Raw genomic sequence first — 24,962 nt, 5'->3', positions numbered from 1 at the left:
ACAAAAACAAGTGTTTTTAGAGTCACGTTAATGCCTGAAATTGGTCGAAATAGAAGCTTCTGAATAGGAGAAAAAGTCTGTAATAATGGCAATTTTGGTCACATTGAGGCTTTAAAAAGTAGTTATTCAACATGAGGCACATTCAAAATGACATTTTGAATCAATTTTTCTACAGTCCAAAAATCAATTTTCTGATGAAAAACGATGACCCGTGACCTGTCGAAATTTCTCCAGATGGTCAGAAATCGAAATTTTTATTGTTTAATTTTTTGACTGCAAATGACTATTCCATGTAAATTATCACTTTTGGAACAAAAACAAGTGTGTTTAGAGTCAGTTTAATGCCTGAAATTGGTCGAACAAGAAGCTTCTGAGTAGGAGAAAATGTCCGTAAAAATGGCAATTTTGGTCACCTTGAGGCTTCAAAAAGTAGTTATTCAACATGGGCCACATTCCAAATGACATTTTGAATCAATTTTTCTACAGTCCAGAAAATCAATTTTCTGATGAAAAAGGATGACCCGTGACCTGTCGAAATTTCTCCAGATGGTCAAAAATGGAAATGTTTTAATGTTTAATTTTTTGACTGCAAATGACTATTCCATGTAAATTATCACTTTTGGAACTAAAATAAGTGTGTTTAGAGTCACTTTAATGCCTGAAATTGTTCGAAATAGAAGCTTCTGAATAGGAGAAAAAGTCTGCAATAATGGCACTTTTGGTCACATTGAGGTTTCAAAAAGTAGTTATTCAACATGAGGCACAATCCAAATGACATTTTAAATCAATTTTTTTACAGTCCAAAAAATCAATTTTCTGATGAAAAACGATGACCCGTGACCTGTCGAAATTTCTCCAGATGGTCAGAAATCGAAATTTTTATTGTTTAATTTTTTGACTGCAAATGACTATTCCATGTAAATTATCACTTTTGGAACAAAAATAAGTGTGTTTAGACTCACTTTAATGACTGAAATTGGTCGAAATAGAAGCTTCTCAATAGGAGAAAAAGTCTGTAATAATGGCAATTTTGGTCACATTGAGGCTTTAAAAAGTAGTTATTCAACATGAGGCACATTCCAAATGACATTTTGAATAAATTTTTCTACAGTCCAAAAAATCTATTTTTTGATGAAAAACGATGACCCGTGACCTGTCGAAATTTCTCCAGATGGTCAGAAATGGAAATTTTTTAATGTTTAATTTTTTGACTGCAATTGACTATTCCATGTAAATTATCACTTTTGGAACAAAAAAAAGTGTGTTTAGACTCACTTTAATGCCTGAAATTAGTCGAAATAGAAGCTTCTGAGTAGGAGAAAATGTCCGTAAAAATGGCAATTTTGGTCACATTGAGGCTTCAAAAAGTAGTTATTCAACATGAGGCACATTCCAAATGACATTTTGAATCAATTTTTCTACAGTCCAGAAAATCAATTTTCTGATGAAAAAGGATGACCCGTGACCTGTCGAAATTTCTCCAGATGGTCAGCAATGGAAATGTTTTAATGTTTAATTTTTTGACTGCAAATGACTATTCCATGTAAATTATCACTTTTGGAACAAAAACAAGTGTTTTTAGAGTCACGTTAATGCCTGAAATTGGTCGAAATAGAAGCTTCTGAATAGGAGAAAAAGTCTGTAATAATGGCAATTTTGGTCACATTGAGGCTTTAAAAAGTAGTTATTCAACATGAGGCACATTCCAAATGACATTTTGAATCAATTTTTCTACAGTCCAAAAAATCAATTTTCTGATGAAAAACGATGACCCGTGACCTGTCGAAATTTCTCCAGATGGTCAGAAATCGAAATTTTTATTGTTTAATTTTTTGACTGCAAATGACTATTCCATGTAAATTATCACTTTTGGAACAAAAACAAGTGTGTTTAGAGTCAGTTTAATGCCTGAAATTGGTCGAAAAAGAAGCTTCTGAGTAGGAGAAAATGTCCGTAAAAATGGCAATTTTGGTCACATTGAGGCTTCAAAAAGTAGTTATTCAACATGAGGCACATTCCAAATGACATTTTGAATCAATTTTTCTACAGTCCAGAAAATCTATTTTCTGATGAAAAAGGATGACCCGTGACCTGTCGAAATTTCTCCAGATGGTCAAAAATGGAAATGTTTTAATGTTTAATTTTTTGACTGCAAATGACTATTCCATGTAAATTATCACTTTTGGAACAAAAACAAGTGTGTTAGAGAGTCAGTTTAATGCCTGAAATTGGTAGAAAAAGAAGCTTCTGAGTAGGAGAAAATGTCCGTAAAAATGGCAATTTTGGTCACATTGAGGTTTCAAAAAGTAGTTATTCAACATGAGGCACAATCCAAATGACATTTTAAATCAATTTTTTTACAGTCCAAAAAATCAATTTTCTGATGAAAAACGATGACCCGTGACCTGTCGAAATTTCTCCAGATGGTCAGAAATCGAAATTTTTATTGTTTAATTTTTTGACTGCAAATGACTATTCCATGTAAATTATCACTTTTGGAACAAAAATAAGTGTGTTTAGACTCACTTTAATGACTGAAATTGGTCGAAATAGAAGCTTCTGAATAGGAGAAAAAGTCTGTAATAATGGCAATTTTGGTCACATTGAGGCTTTAAAAAGTAGTTATTCAACATGAGGCACATTCCAAATGACATTTTGAATCAATTTTTCTACAGTCCAAAAAATCAATTTTCTGATGAAAAACGATGACCCGTGACCTGTCGAAATTTCTCCAGATGGTCAGAAATGGAAATTTTTTAATGTTTAATTTTTTGACTGCAATTGACTATTCCATGTAAATTATCACTTTTGGAACAAAAACAAGTGTTTTTAGAGTCACGTTAATGCCTGAAATTGGTCGAAATAGAAGCTTCTGAATAGGAGAAAAAGTCTGTAATAATGGCAATTTTGGTCACATTGAGGCTTTAAAAAGTAGTTATTCAACATGAGGCACATTCCAAATGACATTTTGAATCAATTTTTCTACAGTCCAAAAAATCAATTTTCTGATGAAAAACGATGACCCGTGACCTGTCGAAATTTCTCCAGATGGTCAGAAATCGAAATTTTTATTGTTTAATTTTTTGACTGCAAATGACTATTCCATGTAAATTATCACTTTTGGAACAAAAACAAGTGTGTTTAGAGTCAGTTTAATGCCTGAAATTGGTCGAAAAAGAAGCTTCTGAGTAGGAGAAAATGTCCGTAAAAATGGCAATTTTGGTCACCTTGAGGCTTCAAAAAGTAGTTATTCAACATGAGGCACATTCCAAATGACATTTTGAATCAATTTTTCTACAGTCCAGAAAATCAATTTTCTGATGAAAAAGGATGACCCGTGACCTGTCGAAATTTCTCCAGATGGTCAAAAATGGAAATGTTTTAATGTTTAATTTTTTGACTGCAAATGACTATTCCATGTAAATTATCACTTTTGGAACAAAAACAAGTGTGTTTAGAGTCAGTTTAATGCCTGAAATTGGTCGAAAAAGAAGCTTCTGAGTAGGAGAAAATGTCCGTAAAAATGGCAATTTTGGTCACATTGAGGCTTCAAAAAGTAGTTATTCAACATGAGGCACATTCCAAATGACATTTTGAATCAATTTTTCTACAGTCCAGAAAATCTATTTTCTGATGAAAAAGGATGACCCGTGACCTGTCGAAATTTCTCCAGATGGTCAAAAATGGAAATGTTTTAATGTTTAATTTTTTGACTGCAAATGACTATTCCATGTAAATTATCACTTTTGGAACAAAAACAAGTGTGTTAGAGAGTCAGTTTAATGCCTGAAATTGGTAGAAAAAGAAGCTTCTGAGTAGGAGAAAATGTCCGTAAAAATGGCAATTTTGGTCACATTGAGGTTTCAAAAAGTAGTTATTCAACATGAGGCACAATCCAAATGACATTTTAAATAAATTTTTTTACAGTCCAAAAAATCTATTTTCTGATGAAAAACGATGACCCGTGACCTGTCGAAATTTCTCCAGATGGTCAGAAATCGAAATTTTTATTGTTTAATTTTTTGACTGCAAATGACTATTCCATGTAAATTATCACTTTTGGAACAAAAATAAGTGTGTTTAGACTCACTTTAATGACTGAAATTGGTCGAAATAGAAGCTTCTGAATAGGAGAAAAAGTCTGTAATAATGGCAATTTTGGTCACATTGAGGCTTTAAAAAGTAGTTATTCAACATGAGGCACATTCCAAATGACATTTTGAATCAATTTTTCTACAGTCCAAAAAATCAATTTTCTGATGAAAAACGATGACCCCGTGACCTGTCGAAATTTCTCCAGATGGTCAGAAATGGAAATTTTTTAATGTTTAATTTTTTGACTGCAATTGACTATTCCATGTAAATTATCACTTTTGGAACAAAAACAAGTGTGTTTAGACTCACTTTAATGCCTGAAATTAGTCGAAATAGAAGCTTCTGAATAGGAGAAAAAGTCTGCAATAATGGCAATTTTGGTCACATTGAGGTTTCAAAAAGTAGTTATTCAACATGAGGCACAATCCAAATGACATTTTGAATCAATTTTTCTACAGTCCAGAAAATCAATTTTCTGATGAAAAAGGATGACCCGTGACCTGTCGAAATTTCTCCAGATGGTCAGAAATGGAAATGTTTTAATGTTTAATTTTTTGACTGCAAATGACTATTCCATGTAAATTATCACTTTTGGAACAAAAACAAGTGTTTTTAGAGTCACGTTAATGCCTGAAATTGGTCGAAATAGAAGCTTCTGAATAGGAGAAAAAGTCTGTAATAATGGCAATTTTGGTCACATTGAGGCTTTAAAAAGTAGTTATTCAACATGAGGCACATTCAAAATGACATTTTGAATCAATTTTTCTACAGTCCAAAAATCAATTTTCTGATGAAAAACGATGACCCGTGACCTGTCGAAATTTCTCCAGATGGTCAGAAATCGAAATTTTTATTGTTTAATTTTTTGACTGCAAATGACTATTCCATGTAAATTATCACTTTTGGAACAAAAACAAGTGTGTTTAGAGTCAGTTTAATGCCTGAAATTGGTCGAAAAAGAAGCTTCTGAGTAGGAGAAAATGTCCGTAAAAATGGCAATTTTGGTCACCTTGAGGCTTCAAAAAGTAGTTATTCAACATGGGCCACATTCCAAATGACATTTTGAATCAATTTTTCTACAGTCCAGAAAATCAATTTTCTGATGAAAAAGGATGACCCGTGACCTGTCGAAATTTCTCCAGATGGTCAAAAATGGAAATGTTTTAATGTTTAATTTTTTGACTGCAAATGACTATTCCATGTAAATTATCACTTTTGGAACTAAAATAAGTGTGTTTAGAGTCACTTTAATGCCTGAAATTGTTCGAAATAGAAGCTTCTGAATAGGAGAAAAAGTCTGCAATAATGGCACTTTTGGTCACATTGAGGTTTCAAAAAGTAGTTATTCAACATGAGGCACAATCCAAATGACATTTGAAATCAATTTTTTTACAGTCCAAAAAATCAATTTTCTGATGAAAAACGATGACCCGTGACCTGTCGAAATTTCTCCAGATGGTCAGAAATCGAAATTTTTATTGTTTAATTTTTTGACTGCAAATGACTATTCCATGTAAATGATCACTTTTGGAACAAAAATAAGTGTGTTTAGACTCACTTTAATGACTGAAATTGGTCGAAATAGAAGCTACTGAATAGGAGAAAAAGTCTGTAATAATGGCAATTTTGGTCACATTGAGGCTTTAAAAAGTAGTTATTCAACATGAGGCACATTCCAAATGACATTTTGAATAAATTTTTCTACAGTCCAAAAAATCTATTTTTTGATGAAAAACGATGACCCGTGACCTGTCGAAATTTCTCCAGATGGTCAGAAATGGAAATTTTTTAATGTTTAATTTTTTGACTGCAATTGACTATTCCATGTAAATTATCACTTTTGGAACAAAAAAAAGTGTGTTTAGACTCACTTTAATGCCTGAAATTAGTCGAAATAGAAGCTTCTGAGTAGGAGAAAATGTCCGTAAAAATGGCAATTTTGGTCACATTGAGGCTTCAAAAAGTAGTTATTCAACATAAGGCACATTCCAAATGACATTTTGAATCAATTTTTCTACAGTCCAGAAAATCAATTTTCTGATGAAAAAGGATGACCCGTGACCTGTCGAAATTTCTCCAGATGGTCAGCAATGGAAATGTTTTAATGTTTAATTTTTTGACTGCAAATGACTATTCCATGTAAATTATCACTTTTGGAACAAAAACAAGTGTTTTTAGAGTCACGTTAATGCCTGAAATTGGTCGAAATAGAAGCTTCTGAATAGGAGAAAAAGTCTGTAATAATGGCAATTTTGGTCACATTGAGGCTTTAAAAAGTAGTTATTCAACATGAGGCACATTCCAAATGACATTTTGAATCAATTTTTCTACAGTCCAAAAAATCAATTTTCTGATGAAAAACGATGACCCGTGACCTGTCGAAATTTCTCCAGATGGTCAAAAATGGAAATGTTTTAATGTTTAATTTTTTGACTGCAAATGACTATTCCATGTAAATTATCACTTTTGGAACTAAAATAAGTGTGTTTAGAGTCACTTTAATGCCTGAAATTGTTCGAAATAGAAGCTTCTGAATAGGAGAAAAAGTCTGCAATAATGGCACTTTTGGTCACATTGAGGTTTCAAAAAGTAGTTATTCAACATGAGGCACAATCCCAATGACATTTTAAATCAATTTTTTTACAGTCCAAAAAATCAATTTTCTGATGAAAAACGATGACCCGTGACCTGTCGAAATTTCTCCAGATGGTCAGAAATCGAAATTTTTATTGTTTAATTTTTTGACTGCAAATGACTATTCCATGTAAATTATCACTTTTGGAACAAAAATAAGTGTGTTTAGACTCACTTTAATGACTGAAATTGGTCGAAATAGAAGCTTCTGAATAGGAGAAAAAGTCTGTAATAATGGCAATTTTGGTCACATTGAGGCTTTAAAAAGTAGTTATTCAACATGAGGCACATTCCAAATGACATTTTGAATAAATTTTTCTACAGTCCAAAATATCAATTTTCTGATGAAAAAGGATGACCCGTGACCTGTCGAATTTTCTCCAGATGGTCAGCAATGGAAATGTTTTAATGTTTAATTTTTTGACTGCAAATGACTATTCCATGTAAATTATCACTTTTGGAACAAAAACAAGTGTTTTTAGAGTCAGTTTAATGCCTGAAATTGGTCGAAAAAGAAGCTTCTGAGTAGGAGAAAATGTCCGTAAAAATGGCAATTTTGGTCACATTGAGGCTTCAAAAAGTAGTTATTCAACATGAGGCACATTCCAAATGACATTTTGAATCAATTTTTCTACAGTCCAGAAAATCTATTTTCTGATGAAAAAGGATGACCCGTGACCTGTCGAAATTTCTCCAGATGGTCAGAAATGGAAATGTTTTAATGTTTAATTTTTTGACTGCAAATGACTATTCCATGTAAATTATCACTTTTGGAACAAAAACAAGTGTTTTTAGAGTCACGTTAATGCCTGAAATTGGTCGAAATAGAAGCTTCTGAATAGGAGAAAAAGTCTGTAATAATGGCAATTTTGGTCACATTGAGGCTTTAAAAAGTAGTTCAACATGAGGCACATTCAAAATGACATTTTGAATCAATTTTTCTACAGTCCAAAAAATCAATTTTCTGATGAAAAACGATGACCCGTGACCTGTCGAAATTTCTCCAGATGGTCAGAAATCGAAATTTTTATTGTTTAATTTTTTGACTGCAAATGACTATTCCATGTAAATTATCACTTTTGGAACAAAAATAAGTGTGTTTAGACTCACTTTAATGCCTGAAATTAGTCGAAAAAGAAGCTTCTGAGTAGGAGAAAATGTCCGTAAAAATGGCAATTTTGGTCACATTGAGGCTTCAAAAAGTAGTTATTCAACATGAGGCACATTCCAAATGACATTTTGAATCAATTTTTCTACAGTCCAAAAAATCAATTTTCTGATGAAAAACGATGACCCGTGACCTGTCGAAATTTCTCCAGATGGTCAGAAATCGAAATTTTTATTGTTTAATTTTTTGACTGCAAATGACTATTCCATGTAAATTATCACTTTTGGAACAAAAATAAGTGTGTTTAGACTCACTTTAATGCCTGAAATTAGTCGAAAAAGAAGCTTCTGAGTAGGAGAAAATGTCCGTAAAAATGGCAATTTTGGTCACATTGAGGCTTCAAAAAGTAGTTATTCAACATGAGGCACATTCCAAATGACATTTTGAATCAATTTTTCTACAGTCCAAAAAATCTATTTTCTGATGAAAAACGATGACCCGTGACCTGTCGAAATTTCTCCAGATGGTCAGAAATCGAAATTTTTATTGTTTAATTTTTTGACTGCAAATGACTATTCCATGTAAAGTATCACTTTTGGAACAAAAACAAGTGTGTTTAGAGTCAGTTTAATGCCTGAAATTGGTCGAAAAAGAAGCTTCTGAGTAGGAGAAAATGTCCGTAAAAATGGCAATTTTGGTCACATTGAGGCTTCAAAAAGTAGTTATTCAACATGAGGCACATTCCAAATGACATTTTGAATCAATTTTTCTACAGTCCAAAAAATCTATTTTTTGATGAAAAACGATGACCCGTGACCTGTCGAAATTTCTCCAGATGGTCAGAAAGGGAAATTTTTTAATGTTTAATTTTTTGACTGCAATTGACTATTCCATGTAAATTATCACTTTTGGAACAAAAAAAAGTGTGTTTAGACTCACTTTAATGCCTGAAATTAGTCGAAATAGAAGCTTCTGAGTAGGAGAAAATGTCCGTAAAAATGGCAATTTTGGTCACATTGAGGCTTCAAAAAGTAGTTATTCAACATGAGGCACATTCCAAATGACATTTTGAATCAATTTTTCTACAGTCCAGAAAATCAATTTTCTGATGAAAAAGGATGACCCGTGACCTGTCGAAATTTCTCCAGATGGTCAGCAATGGAAATGTTTTAATGTTTAATTTTTTGACTGCAAATGACTATTCCATGTAAATTATCACTTTTGGAACAAAAACAAGTGTTTTTAGAGTCACGTTAATGCCTGAAATTGGTCGAAATAGAAGCTTCTGAATAGAAGAAAAAGTCTGTAATAATGGCAATTTTGGTCACATTGAGGCTTTAAAAAGTAGTTATTCAACATGAGGCACATTCCAAATGACATTTTGAATCAATTTTTCTACAGTCCAAAAAATCAATTTTCTGATGAAAAACGATGACCCGTGACCTGTCGAAATTTCTCCAGATGGTCAGAAATCGAAATTTGTATTGTTTAATTTTTTGACTGCAATTGACTATTCCATGTAAATTATCACTTTTGGAACAAAAACAAGTGTGTTTAGACTCACTTTAATGCCTGAAATTAGTCGAAAAAGAAGCTTCTGAGTAGGAGAAAATGTCCGTAAAAATGGCAATTTTGGTCACATTGAGGCTTCAAAAAGTAGTTATTCAACATGAGGCACATTCCAAATGACATTTTGAATCAATTTTTCTACAGTCCAAAAAATCTATTTTCTGATGAAAAACGATGACCCGTGACCTGTCGAAATTTCTCCAGATGGTCAGAAAGGGAAATTTTTTAATGTTTAATTTTTTGACTGCAATTGACTATTCCATGTAAATTATCACTTTTGGAACAAAAAAAAGTGTGTTTAGACTCACTTTAATGTCTGAAATTAGTCGAAATAGAAGCTTCTGAGTAGGAGAAAATGTCCGTAAAAATGGCAATTTTGGTCACATTGAGGCTTCAAAAAGTAGTTATTCAACATGAGGCACATTCCAAATGACATTTTGAATCAATTTTTCTACAGTCCAGAAAATCAATTTTCTGATGAAAAAGGATGACCCGTGACCTGTCGAAATTTCTCCAGATGGTCAGCAATGGAAATGTTTTAATGTTTAATTTTTTGACTGCAAATGACTATTCCATGTAAATTATCACTTTTGGAACAAAAACAAGTGTTTTTAGAGTCACGTTAATGCCTGAAATTGGTCGAAATAGAAGCTTCTGAATAGGAGAAAAAGTCTGTAATAATGGCAATTTTGGTCACATTGAGGCTTTAAAAAGTAGTTATTCAACATGAGGCACATTCCAAATGACATTTTGAATCAATTTTTCTACAGTCCAAAAAATCAATTTTCTGATGAAAAACGATGACCCGTGACCTGTCGAAATTTCTCCAGATGGTCAGAAATCGAAATTTGTATTGTTTAATTTTTTGACTGCAATTGATTATTCCATGTAAATTATCACTTTTGGAACAAAAAAAAGTGTGTTTAGACTCACTTTAATGCCTGAAATTAGTCGAAATAGAAGCTTCTGAGTAGGAGAAAATGTCCGTAAAAATGGCAATTTTGGTCACATTGAGGCTTCAAAAAGTAGTTATTCAACATGAGGCACATTCCAAATCACATTTTGAATCAATTTTTCTACAGTCCAAAAAATCAATTTTCTGATGAAAAACGATGACCCGTGACCTGTCGAAATTTCTCCAGATGGTCAGAAATCGAAATTTTTATTGTTTAATTTTTTGACTGCAAATGACTATTCCATGTAAATTATCACTTTTGGAACAAAAACAAGTGTGTTTAGAGTCAGTTTAATGCCTGAAATTGGTCGAAAAAGAAGCTTCTGAGTAGGAGAAAATGTCCGTAAAAATGGCAATTTTGGTCACCTTGAGGCTTCAAAAAGTAGTTATTCAACATGAGGCACATTCCAAATGACATTTTGAATCAATTTTTCTACAGTCCAGAAAATCAATTTTCTGATGAAAAAGGATGACCCGTGACCTGTCGAAATTTCTCCAGATGGTCAAAAATGCAAATGTTTTAATGTTTAATTTTTTGACTGCAAATGACTATTCCATGTAAATTATCACTTTTGGAACAAAAACAAGTGTGTTTAGAGTCAGTTTAATGCCTGAAATTGTTCGAAAAAGAAGCTTCTGAGTAGGAGAAAATGTCCGTAAAAATGGCAATTTTGGTCACATTGAGGCTTCAAAAAGTAGTTATTCAACATGAGGCACATTCCAAATGACATTTTGAATCAATTTTTCTACAGTCCAGAAAATCTATTTTCTGATGAAAAAGGATGACCCGTGACCTGTCGAAATTTCTCCAGATGGTCAAAAATGGAAATGTTTTAATGTTTAATTTTTTGACTGCAAATGACTATTCCATGTAAATTATCACTTTTGGAACTAAAATAAGTGTGTTTAGAGTCACTTTAATGCCTGAAATTGTTCGAAATAGAAGCTTCTGAATAAGAGAAAAAGTCTGCAATAATGGCACTTTTGGTCACATTGAGGCTTTAAAAAGTAGTTATTCAACATGAGGCACATTCCAAATGACATTTTGAATAAATTTTTCTACAGTCCAGAAAATCTATTTTCTGATGAAAAAGGATGACCCGTGACCTGTCGAAATTTCTCCAGATGGTCAGAAATCGAAATTTTTATTGTTTAATTTTTTGACTGCAAATGACTATTCCATGTAAACTATCACTTTTGGAACAAAAATAAGTGTGTTTAGACTCACTTTAATGACTGAAATTGGTCGAAATAGAAGCTTCTGAATAGGAGAAAAAGTCTGTAATAATGGCAATTTTGGTCACATTGAGGCTTTAAAAAGTAGTTATTCAACATGAGGCACATTCCAAATGACATTTTGAATAAATTTTTCTACAGTCCAGAAAATCAATTTTCTGATGAAAAAGGATGACCCGTGACCTGTCGAAATTTCTCCAGATGGTCAAAAATGGAAATGTTTTAATGTTTAATTTTTTGACTGCAAATGACTATTCCATGTAAATTATCACTTTTGGAACAAAAACAAGTGTGTTTAGAGTCAGTTTAATGCCTGAAATTGGTCGAAAAAGAAGCTTCTGAGTAGGAGAAAATGTCCGTAAAAATGGCAATTTTGGTCACATTGAGGCTTCAAAAAGTAGTTATTCAACATGAGGCACATTCCAAATGACATTTTGAATCAATTTTTCTACAGTCCAAAAAATCAATTTTCTGATGAAAAACGATGACCCGTGACCTGTCGAAATTTCTCCAGATGGTCAGAAATCGAAATTTTTATTGTTTAATTTTTTGACTGCAAATGACTATTCCATGTAAATTATCACTTTTGGAACAAAAATAAGTGTGTTTAGACTCACTTTAATGCCTGAAATTAGTCGAAAAAGAAGCTTCTGAGTAGGAGAAAATGTCCGTAAAAATGGCAATTTTGGTCACATTGAGGCTTCAAAAAGTAGTTATTCAACATGAGGCACATTCCAAATGACATTTTGAATCAATTTTTCTACAGTCCAAAAAATCTATTTTCTGATGAAAAACGATGACCCGTGACCTGTCGAAATTTCTCCAGATGGTCAGAAATCGAAATTTTTATTGTTTAATTTTTTGACTGCAAATGACTATTCCATGTAAAGTATCACTTTTGGAACAAAAACAAGTGTGTTTAGAGTCAGTTTAATGCCTGAAATTGGTCGAAAAAGAAGCTTCTGAGTAGGAGAAAATGTCCGTAAAAATGGCAATTTTGGTCACATTGAGGCTTCAAAAAGTAGTTATTCAACATGAGGCACATTCCAAATGACATTTTGAATCAATTTTTCTACAGTCCAAAAAATCTATTTTTTGATGAAAAACGATGACCCGTGACCTGTCGAAATTTCTCCAGATGGTCAGAAAGGGAAATTTTTTAATGTTTAATTTTTTGACTGCAATTGACTATTCCATGTAAATTATCACTTTTGGAACAAAAAAAAGTGTGTTTAGACTCACTTTAATGCCTGAAATTAGTCGAAATAGAAGCTTCTGAGTAGGAGAAAATGTCCGTAAAAATGGCAATTTTGGTCACATTGAGGCTTCAAAAAGTAGTTATTCAACATGAGGCACATTCCAAATGACATTTTGAATCAATTTTTCTACAGTCCAGAAAATCAATTTTCTGATGAAAAAGGATGACCCGTGACCTGTCGAAATTTCTCCAGATGGTCAGCAATGGAAATGTTTTAATGTTTAATTTTTTGACTGCAAATGACTATTCCATGTAAATTATCACTTTTGGAACAAAAACAAGTGTTTTTAGAGTCACGTTAATGCCTGAAATTGGTCGAAATAGAAGCTTCTGAATAGAAGAAAAAGTCTGTAATAATGGCAATTTTGGTCACATTGAGGCTTTAAAAAGTAGTTATTCAACATGAGGCACATTCCAAATGACATTTTGAATCAATTTTTCTACAGTCCAAAAAATCAATTTTCTGATGAAAAACGATGACCCGTGACCTGTCGAAATTTCTCCAGATGGTCAGAAATCGAAATTTGTATTGTTTAATTTTTTGACTGCAATTGACTATTCCATGTAAATTATCACTTTTGGAACAAAAACAAGTGTGTTTAGACTCACTTTAATGCCTGAAATTAGTCGAAAAAGAAGCTTCTGAGTAGGAGAAAATGTCCGTAAAAATGGCAATTTTGGTCACATTGAGGCTTCAAAAAGTAGTTATTCAACATGAGGCACATTCCAAATGACATTTTGAATCAATTTTTCTACAGTCCAAAAAATCTATTTTCTGATGAAAAACGATGACCCGTGACCTGTCGAAATTTCTCCAGATGGTCAGAAAGGGAAATTTTTTAATGTTTAATTTTTTGACTGCAATTGACTATTCCATGTAAATTATCACTTTTGGAACAAAAAAAAGTGTGTTTAGACTCACTTTAATGTCTGAAATTAGTCGAAATAGAAGCTTCTGAGTAGGAGAAAATGTCCGTAAAAATGGCAATTTTGGTCACATTGAGGCTTCAAAAAGTAGTTATTCAACATGAGGCACATTCCAAATGACATTTTGAATCAATTTTTCTACAGTCCAGAAAATCAATTTTCTGATGAAAAAGGATGACCCGTGACCTGTCGAAATTTCTCCAGATGGTCAGCAATGGAAATGTTTTAATGTTTAATTTTTTGACTGCAAATGACTATTCCATGTAAATTATCACTTTTGGAACAAAAACAAGTGTTTTTAGAGTCACGTTAATGCCTGAAATTGGTCGAAATAGAAGCTTCTGAATAGGAGAAAAAGTCTGTAATAATGGCAATTTTGGTCACATTGAGGCTTTAAAAAGTAGTTATTCAACATGAGGCACATTCCAAATGACATTTTGAATCAATTTTTCTACAGTCCAAAAAATCAATTTTCTGATGAAAAACGATGACCCGTGACCTGTCGAAATTTCTCCAGATGGTCAGAAATCGAAATTTGTATTGTTTAATTTTTTGACTGCAATTGATTATTCCATGTAAATTATCACTTTTGGAACAAAAAAAAGTGTGTTTAGACTCACTTTAATGCCTGAAATTAGTCGAAATAGAAGCTTCTGAGTAGGAGAAAATGTCCGTAAAAATGGCAATTTTGGTCACATTGAGGCTTCAAAAAGTAGTTATTCAACATGAGGCACATTCCAAATCACATTTTGAATCAATTTTTCTACAGTCCAAAAAATCAATTTTCTGATGAAAAACGATGACCCGTGACCTGTCGAAATTTCTCCAGATGGTCAGAAATCGAAATTTTTATTGTTTAATTTTTTGACTGCAAATGACTATTCCATGTAAATTATCACTTTTGGAACAAAAACAAGTGTGTTTAGAGTCAGTTTAATGCCTGAAATTGGTCGAAAAAGAAGCTTCTGAGTAGGAGAAAATGTCCGTAAAAATGGCAATTTTGGTCACCTTGAGGCTTCAAAAAGTAGTTATTCAACATGAGGCACATTCCAAATGACATTTTGAATCAATTTTTCTACAGTCCAGAAAATCAATTTTCTGATGAAAAAGGATGACCCGTGACCTGTCGAAATTTCTCCAGATGGTCAAAAATGCAAATGTTTTAATGTTTAATTTTTTGACTGCAAATGACTATTCCATGTAAATTATCACTTTTGGAACAAAAACAAGTGTGTTTAGAGTCAGTTTAATGCCTGAAATTGTTCGAAAAAGAAGCTTCTGAGTAGGAGAAAATGTCCGTAAAAATGGCAATTTTGGTCACATTGAGGCTTCAAAAAGTAGTTATTCAACATGAGGCACATTCCAAATGACATTTTGAATCAATTTTTCTACAGTCCAGAAAATCTATTTTCTGATGAAAAAGGATGACCCGTGACCTGTCGAAATTTCTCCAGATGGTCAAAAATGGAAATGTTTTAATGTTTAATTTTTTGACTGCAAATGACTATTCCATGTAAATTATCACTTTTGGAACTAAAATAAGTGTGTTTAGAGTCACTTTAATGCCTGAAATTGTTCGAAATAGAAGCTTCTGAATAAGAGAAAAAGTCTGCAATAATGGCACTTTTGGTCACATTGAGGCTTTAAAAAGTAGTTATTCAACATGAGGCACATTCCAAATGACATTTTGAATAAATTTTTCTACAGTCCAGAAAATCTATTTTCTGATGAAAAAGGATGACCCGTGACCTGTCGAAATTTCTCCAGATGGTCAGAAATCGAAATTTTTATTGTTTAATTTTTTGACTGCAAATGACTATTCCATGTAAACTATCACTTTTGGAACAAAAATAAGTGTGTTTAGACTCACTTTAATGACTGAAATTGGTCGAAATAGAAGCTTCTGAATAGGAGAAAAAGTCTGTAATAATGGCAATTTTGGTCACATTGAGGCTTTAAAAAGTAGTTATTCAACATGAGGCACATTCCAAATGACATTTTGAATAAATTTTTCTACAGTCCAGAAAATCAATTTTCTGATGAAAAAGGATGACCCGTGACCTGTCGAAATTTCTCCAGATGGTCAAAAATGGAAATGTTTTAATGTTTAATTTTTTGACTGCAAATGACTATTCCATGTAAATTATCACTTTTGGAACAAAAACAAGTGTGTTTAGAGTCAGTTTAATGCCTGAAATTGGTCGAAAAAGAAGCTTCTGAGTAGGAGAAAATGTCCGTAAAAATGGCAATTTTGGTCACATTGAGGCTTCAAAAAGTAGTTATTCAACATGAGGCACATTCCAAATGACATTTTGAATCAATTTTTCTACAGTCCAGAAAATCTATTTTCTGATGAAAAAGGATGACCCGTGACCTGTCGAAATTTCTCCAGATGGTCAGAAATCGAAATTTTTATTGTTTAATTTTTTGACTGCAAATGACTATTCCATGTAAATTATCACTTTTGGAACAAAAACAAGTGTGTTAGAGAGTCAGTTTAATGCCTGAAATTGGTAGAAAAAGAAGCTTCTGAGTAGGAGAAAATGTCCGTAAAAATGGCAATTTTGGTCACCTTGAGGCTTCAAAAAGTAGTTATTCAACATGAGGCACATTCCAAATGACATTTTGAATTAATTTTTCTACAGTCCAGAAAATCAATTTTCTGATGAAAAAGGATGACCCGTGACCTGTCGAAATTTCTCCAGATGGTCAGAAATGGAAATGTTTTAATGTTTAATTTTTTGACTGCAAATGACTATTCCATGTAAATTATCACTTTTGGAACTAAAATAAGTGTGTTTAGAGTCACTTTAATGCCTGAAATTGTTCGAAATAGAAGCTTCTGATTAGGAGAAAAAGTCTGCAATAATGGCACTTTTGGTCACATTGAGGTTTCAAAAAGTAGTTATTCAACATGAGGCACAATCCAAATGACATTTTAAATCAATTTTTTTACAGTCCAAAAAATCAATTTTCTGATGAAAAACGATGACCCGTGACCTGTCGAAATTTCTCCAGATGGTCAGAAATCGAAATTTTTATTGTTTAATTTTTTGACTGCAAATGACTATTCCATGTAAATTATCACTTTTGGAACAAAAATAAGTGTGTTTAGACTCACTTTAATGACTGAAATTTGTCGAAATAGAAGCTTCTGAATAGGAGAAAAAGTCTGTAATAATGGCAATTTTGGTCACATTGAGGCTTTAAAAAGTAGTTATTCAACATGAGGCACATTCCAAATGACATTTTGAATCAATTTTTCTACAGTCCAAAAAATCTATTTTTTGAAGAAAAACGATGACCCGTGACCTGTCGAAATTTCTCCAGATGGTCAGAAATGGAAATTTTTTAATGTTTAATTTTTTGACTGCAATTGACTATTCCATGTAAATTATCACTTTTGGAACAAAAACAAGTGTGTTTAGACTCACTTTAATGCCTGAAATTAGTCGAAATAGAAGCTTCTGAATAGGAGAAAAAGTCTGCAATAATGGCAATTTTGGTCACATTGAGGTTTCAAACAGTAGTTATTCAACATGAGGCACAATCCAAATGACATTTTGAATCAATTTTTCTACAGTCCAAAAAATCAATTTTCTGATGAAAAACGATGACCCGTGACCTGTCGAAATTTCTCCAGATGGTCAGAAATCGAAATTTGTATTGTTTAATTTTTTGACTGCAATTGACTATTCCATGTAAATTATCACTTTTGGAACAAAAACAAGTGTGTTTAGACTCACTTTAATGCCTGAAATTAGTCGAAAAAGAAGCTTCTGAGTAGGAGAAAATGTCCGTAAAAATGGCAATTTTGGTCACATTGAGGCTTCAAAAAGTAGTTATTCAACATGAGGCACATTCCAAATGACATTTTGAATCAATTTTTCTACAGTCCAGAAAATCAATTTTCTGATGAAAAAGGATGACCCGTGACCTGTCGAAATTTCTCCAGATGGTCAAAAATGGAAATGTTTTAATGTTTAATTTTTTGACTGCAAATGACTATTCCATGTAAATTATCACTTTTGGAACAAAAACAAGTGTGTTTAGAGTCAGTTTAATGCCTGAAATTGGTCGAAAAAGAAGCTTCTGAGTAGGAGAAAATGTCCGTAAAAATGGCAATTTTGGTCACATTGAGGCTTCAAAAAATAGTTATTCAACATGAGGCACATTCCAAATGACATTTTGAATCAATTTTTCTACAGTCCAGAAAATCTATTTTCTGATGAAAAAGGATGACCCGTGACCTGTCGAAATTTCTCCAGATGGTCAGAAATGGAAATGTTTTAATGTTTAATTTTTTGACTGCAAATGACTATTGCATGTAAATTATCACTTTTGGAACAAAAACAAGTGTTTTTAGAGTCACGTTAATGCCTGAAATTGGTCGAAATAGAAGCTTCTGAATAGGAGAAAAAGTCTGTAATAATGGCAATTTTGGTCACATTGAGGCTTTAAAAAGTAGTTATTCAACATGAGGCACATTCAAAATGACATTTTGAATCAATTTTTCTACAGTCCAAAAAATCAATTTTCTGATGAAAAACGATGACCCGTGACCTGTCGAAATTTCTCCAGATGGTCAGAAATCGAAATTTTTATTGTTTAATTTTTTGACTGCAAATGACTATTCCATGTAAATTATCACTTTTGGAACAAAAACAAGTGTGTTAGAGAGTCAGTTTAATGCCTGAAATTGGTAGAAAAAGAAGCTTCTGAGTAGGAGAAAATGTCCGTAAAAATGGCAATTTTGGTCACCTTGAGGCTTCAAAAAGTAGTTATTCAACATGAGGCACATTCGAAATGACATTTTGAATCAATTTTTCTACAGTCCAGAAAATCAATTTTCTGATGAAAAAGGATGACCCGTGACCTGTCGAAATTTCTCCAGATGGTCAAAAATGGAAATGTTTTAATGTTTAATTTTTTGACTGCAAATGACTATTCCATGTAAATTATCACTTTTGGAACTAAAATAAGTGTGTTTAGAGTCACTTTAATGCCTGAAATTGTTCGAAATAGAAGCTTCTGAATAGGAGAAAAAGTCTACAATAATGGCACTTTTGGTCACATTGAGGTTTCAAAAAGTAGTTATTCAACATGAGGCACAATCCAAATGACATTTTAAATCAATTTTTTTACAGTCCAAAAAATCAATTTTCTGATGAAAAACGATGACCCGTGACCTGTCGAAATTTCTCCAGATGGTCAGAAATCGAAATTTTTATTGTTTAATTTTTTGACTGCAAATGACTATTCCATGTAAATTATCACTTTTGGAACAAAAATAAGTGTGTTTAGACTCACTTTAATGACTGAAATTGGTCGAAATAGAAGCTTCTGAATAGGAGAAAAAGTCTGTAATAATGGCAATTTTGGTCACATAGAGGCTTTAAAAAGTAGTTATTCAACATGAGGCACATTCCAAATGACATTTTGAATCAATTTTTCTACAGTCCAAAAAATCTATTTTTTGATGAAAAACGATGACCCGTGACCTGTCGAAATTTCTCCAGATGGTCAGAAATGGAAATTTTTTAATGTTTAATTTTTTGACTGCAATTGACTATTCCATGTAAATTATCACTTTTGGAACAAAAACAAGTGTGTTTAGACTCACTTTAATGCCTGAAATTAGTCGAAATAGAAGCTTCTGAATAGGAGAAAAAGTCTGCAATAATGGCAATTTTGGTCACATTGAGGTTTCAAAAAGTAGTTATTCAACATGAGGCACAATCCAAATGACATTTTGAATCAATTTTTCTACAGTCCAAAAAATCAATTTTCTGATGAAAAACGATGACCCGTGACCTGTCGAAATTTCTCCAGATGGTCAGAAATCGAAATTTGTATTGTTTAATTTTTTGACTGCAATTGACTATTCCATGTAAATTATCACTTTTGGAACAAAAACAAGTGTGTTTAGACTCACTTTAATGCCTGAAATTAGTCGAAAAAGAAGCTTCTGAGTAGGAGAAAATGTCCGTAAAAATGGCAATTTTGGTCACATTGAGGCTTCAAAAAGTAGTTATTCAACATGAGGCACATTCCAAATGACATTTTGAATCAATTTTTCTACAGTCCAAAAAATCTATTTTCTGATGAAAAACGATGACCCGTGACCCGTCGAAATTTCTCCAGATGGTCAGAAATGGACATTTTTCAATGTTTAATTTTTGGACTTCAAATGACTATTCCATGTAAATTATCACTTTTGGAACAAAAATAAGTGTGTTTATAGTCACTTTAATGCCTGAAATTGGTCGAAATAGAAGCTTCTGAATAGGAGAAAAAGTCTGTAATAATGGCAATTTTGGTAACATTGAGGCTTTAAAAAGTAGTTATTCAACATGAGGCACATTCCAAATGACATTTTGAATCAATTTTTCTACAGTCCAGAAAATCAATTTTCTGATGAAAAAGGATGACCCGTGACCTGTCGAAATTTCTCCAGATGGTCAGAAATGGAAATGTTTTAATGTTTAATTTTTTGACTGCAAATGACTATTCCATATAAATTATCACTTTTGGAACAAAAACAAGTGTTTTTAGAGTCACGTTAATGCCTGAAATTGGTCGAAATAGAAGCTTCTGAATAGGAGAAAAAGTCAGTAATAATGGCAATTTTGGTCACATTGAGGCTTTAAAAAGTAGTTATTCAACATGAGGCACATTCCAAATGACATTTTGAATCAATTTTTCTACAGTCCAAAAAATCAATTTTCTGATGAAAAACGATGACCCGTGACCTGTCGAAATTTCTCCAGATGGTCAGAAATTGAAATTTTTATTGTTTAATTTTTTGACTGCAAATGACTATTCCATGTAAAGTATCACTTTTGGAACAAAAACAAGTGTGTTTAGAGTCAGTTTAATGCCTGAAATTGGTCGAAAAAGAAGCTTCTGAGTAGGAGAAAATGTCCGTAAAAATGGCAATTTTGGTCACATTGAGGCTTCAAAAAGTAGTTATTCAACATGAGGCACATTCCAAATGACATTTTGAATCAATTTTTCTACAGTCCAGAAAATCAATTTTCTGATGAAAAAGGATGACCCGTGACCTGTCGAAATTTCTCCAGATGGTCAGCAATGGAAATGTTTATTGTTTAATTTTTTGACTGCAAATGACTATTCCATGTAAATTATCACTTTTGGAACAAAAACAAGTGTTTTTAGAGTCACGTTAATGCCTGAAATTGGTCGAAATAGAAGCTTCTGAATAGGAGAAAAAGTCTGTAATAATGGCAATTTTGGTCACATTGAGGCTTTAAAAAGTAGTTATTCAACATGAGGCACATTCCAAATGACATTTTGAATCAATTTTTCTACAGTCCAAAAAATCAATTTTCTCATGAAAAACGATGACCCGTGACCTGTCGAAATTTCTCCAGATGGTCAGAAATCGAAATTTTTATTGTTTAATTTTTTGACTGCAAATGACTATTCCATGTAAATTATCACTTTTGGAACAAAAACAAGTGTGTTTAGAGTCAGTTTAATGCCTGAAATTGGTCGAAAAAGAAGCTTCTGAGTAGGAGAAAATGTCCGTAAAAATGGCAATTTTGGTCACCTTGAGGCTTCAAAAAGTAGTTATTCAACATGAGGCACATTCCAAATGACATTTTGAATCAATTTTTCTACAGTCCAGAAAATCAATTTTCTGATGAAAAAGGATGACCCGTGACCTGTCGAAATTTCTCCAGATAGTCAAAAATGGAAATGTTTTAATGTTTAATTTTTTGACTGCAAATGACTATTCCATGTAAATTATCACTTTTGGAACAAAAACAAGTGTGTTTAGACTCACTTTAATGACTGAAATTGGTCGAAATAGAAGCTTCTGAATAGGAGAAAAAGTCTGCAATAATGGCAATTTTGGTCACATTGAGGTTTCAAAAAGTAGTTATTCAACATGAGGCACAATCCAAATGACATTTTGAATCAATTTTTCTACAGTCCAAAAAATCAATTTTCTGATGAAAAACGATGACCCGTGACCTGTCGAAATTTCTCCAGATGGTCAGAAATCGAAATTTGTATTGTTTAATTTTTTGACTGCAATTGACTATTCCATGTAAATTATCACTTTTGGAACAAAAACAAGTGTGTTTAGACTCACTTTAATGCCTGAAATTAGTCGAAAAAGAAGCTTCTGAGTAGGAGAAAATGTCCGTAAAAATGGCAATTTTGGTCACATTGAGGCTTCAAAAAGTAGTTATTCAACATGAGGCACATTCCAAATGACATTTTGAATCAATTTTTCTACAGTCCAAAAAATCTATTTTCTGATGAAAAACGATGACCCGTGACCCGTCGAAATTTCTCCAGATGGTCAGAAATGGACATTTTTCAATGTTTAATTTTTGGACTTCAAATGACTATTCCATGTAAATTATCACTTTTGGAACAAAAATAAGTGTGTTTATAGTCACTTTAATGCCTGAAATTGGTCGAAATAGAAGCTTCTGAATAGGAGAAAAAGTCTGTAATAATGGCAATTTTGGTCACATTGAGGCTTTAAAAAGTAGTTATTCAACATGAGGCACATTCCAAATGACATTTTGAATCAATTTTTCTACAGTCCAAAAAATCAATTTTCTGATGAAAAACGATGACCTGTGACCTGTCGAAATTTCTCCAGATGGCCAGAAATGGAAATTTTTTAATGTTTAATTTTTTGACTGCAAATGACTATTTCACATAAATTATCACTTTTGGAACAAAAATAAGTGTGTTTAGAGTCACTTTAATGTCTGAAATTGGTCGAAATAGACGCTTCTGAATAGGAGAAAAAGTCTGTAATAATGGCAATTTTGGTCACATTGAGGCTTTAAAAAGTAGTTATTCAACATGAGGCACATTCCAAATGACATTTTGAATCAATTTTTCTACAGTCCATAAAATCAATTTTCTGATGAAAAAGGATGACCCGTGACCTGTCGAAATTTCTCCAGATGGTCAGAAATGGAAATGTTTTAATGTTTAATTTTTTGACTGCAAATGACTATTCCATATAAATTATCACTTTTGGAACAAAAACAAGTGTTTTTAGAGTCACGTTAATGCCTGAAATTGGTCGAAATAGAAGCTTCTGAATAGGAGAAAAAGTCAGTAATAATGGCAATTTTGGTCACATTGAGGCTTTAAAAAGTAGTTATTCAACATGAGGCACATTCCAAATGACATTTTGAATCAATTTTTCTACAGTCCAAAAAATCAATTTTCTGATGAAAAACGATGACCCGTGACCTATCGAAATTTCTCCAGATGGTCAGAAATTGAAATTTTTATTGTTTAATTTTTTGACTGCAAATGACTATTCCATGTAAAGTATCACTTTTGGAACAAAAACAAGTGTGTTTAGAGTCAGTTTAATGCCTGAAATTGGTCGAAAAAGAAGCTTCTGAGTAGGAGAAAATGTCCGTAAAAATGGCAATTTTGGTCACATTGAGGCTTCAAAAAGTAGTTATTCAACATGAGGCACATTCCAAATGACATTTTGAATCAATTTTTCTACAGTCCAGAAAATCAATTTTCTGATGAAAAAGGATGACCCGTGACCTGTCGAAATTTCTCCAGATGGTCAGAAATGGAAATGTTTTAATGTTTAATTTTTTGACTGCAAATGACTATTCCATGTAAATTATCACTTTTGGAACAAAAACAAGTGTTTTTAGAGTCACTTTAATGCCTGAAATTGGTCGAAATAGAAGCTGCTGAATAGGAGAAAAAGTCTGTAATAATGGCAATTTTGGTCACATTGAGGCTTTAAAAAGTAGTTATTCAACATGAGGCACATTCCAAATGACATTTTGAATCAATTTTTATACAGTCCAAAAAATCTATTTTTTGATGAAAAACGATGACCCGTGACCTGTCGAAATTTCTCCAGATGGTCAGAAAGGGAAATTTTTTAATGTTTAATTTTTTGACTGCAATTGACTATTCCATGTAAATTATCACTTTTGGAACAAAAAAAAGTGTGTTTAGACTCACTTTAATGCCTGAAATTAGTCGAAATAGAAGCTTCTGAGTAGGAGAAAATGTCCGTAAAAATGGCAATTTTGGTCACATTGAGGCTTCAAAAAGTAGTTATTCAACATGAGGCACATTCCAAATGACATTTTGAATCAATTTTTCTACAGTCCAGAAAATCAATTTTCTGATGAAAAAGGATGACCCGTGACCTGTCAAAATTTCTCCAGATGGTCAGCAATGGAAATGTTTTAATGTTTAATTTTTTGACTGCAAATGACTATTCCATGTAAATTATCACTTTTGGAACAAAAACAAGTGTTTTTAGAGTCACGTTAATGCCTGAAATTGGTCGAAATAGAAGCTTCTGAATAGGAGAAAAAGTCTGTAATAATGGCAATTTTGGTCACATTGAGGCTTTAAAAAGTAGTTATTCAACATGAGGCACATTCCAAATGACATTTTGAATCAATTTTTCTACAGTCCAAAAAATCAATTTTCTGATGAAAAACGATGACCCGTGACCTGTCGAAATTTCTCCAGATGGTCAGAAATCGAAATTTTTATTGTTTAATTTTTTGACTGCAAATGACTATTCCATGTAAATTATCACTTTTGGAACAAAAACAAGTGTGTTTAGAGTCAGTTTAATGCCTGAAATTGGTCGAAAAAGAAGCTTCTGAGTAGGAGAAAATGTCCGTAAAAATGGCAATTTTGGTCACCTTGAGGCTTCAAAAAGTAGTTATTCAACATGAGGCACATTCCAAATGACATTTTGAACCAATTTTTCTACAGTCCAGAAAATCAATTTTCTGATGAAAAAGGATGACCCGTGACCTGTCGAAATTTCTCCAGATGGTCAAAAATGGAAATGTTTTAATGTTTAATTTTTTGACTGCAAATGACTATTCCATGTAAATTATCACTTTTGGAACAAAAACAAGTGTGTTTAGAGTCAGTTTAATGCCTGAAATTGGTCGAAAAAGAAGCTTCTGAGTAGGAGAAAATGTCCGTAAAAATGGCAATTTTGGTCACATTGAGGCTTCAAAAAGTAGTTATTCAACATGAGGCACATTCCAAATGACATTTTGAATCAATTTTTCTACAGTCCAGAAAATCTATTTTCTGATGAAAAAGGATGACCCGTGACCTGTCGAAATTTCTCCAGATGGTCAAAAATGGAAATGTTTTAATGTTTAATT

This window comes from Triturus cristatus, chromosome 6 (genome assembly GCF_964204655.1).
Source record: "Triturus cristatus chromosome 6, aTriCri1.1, whole genome shotgun sequence".
Lineage (NCBI taxonomy): Eukaryota > Metazoa > Chordata > Amphibia > Caudata > Salamandridae > Triturus > Triturus cristatus.
The sequence above is the reverse complement of the archived record's forward strand: the minus strand, read 5'-3'. Positions refer to the sequence as shown.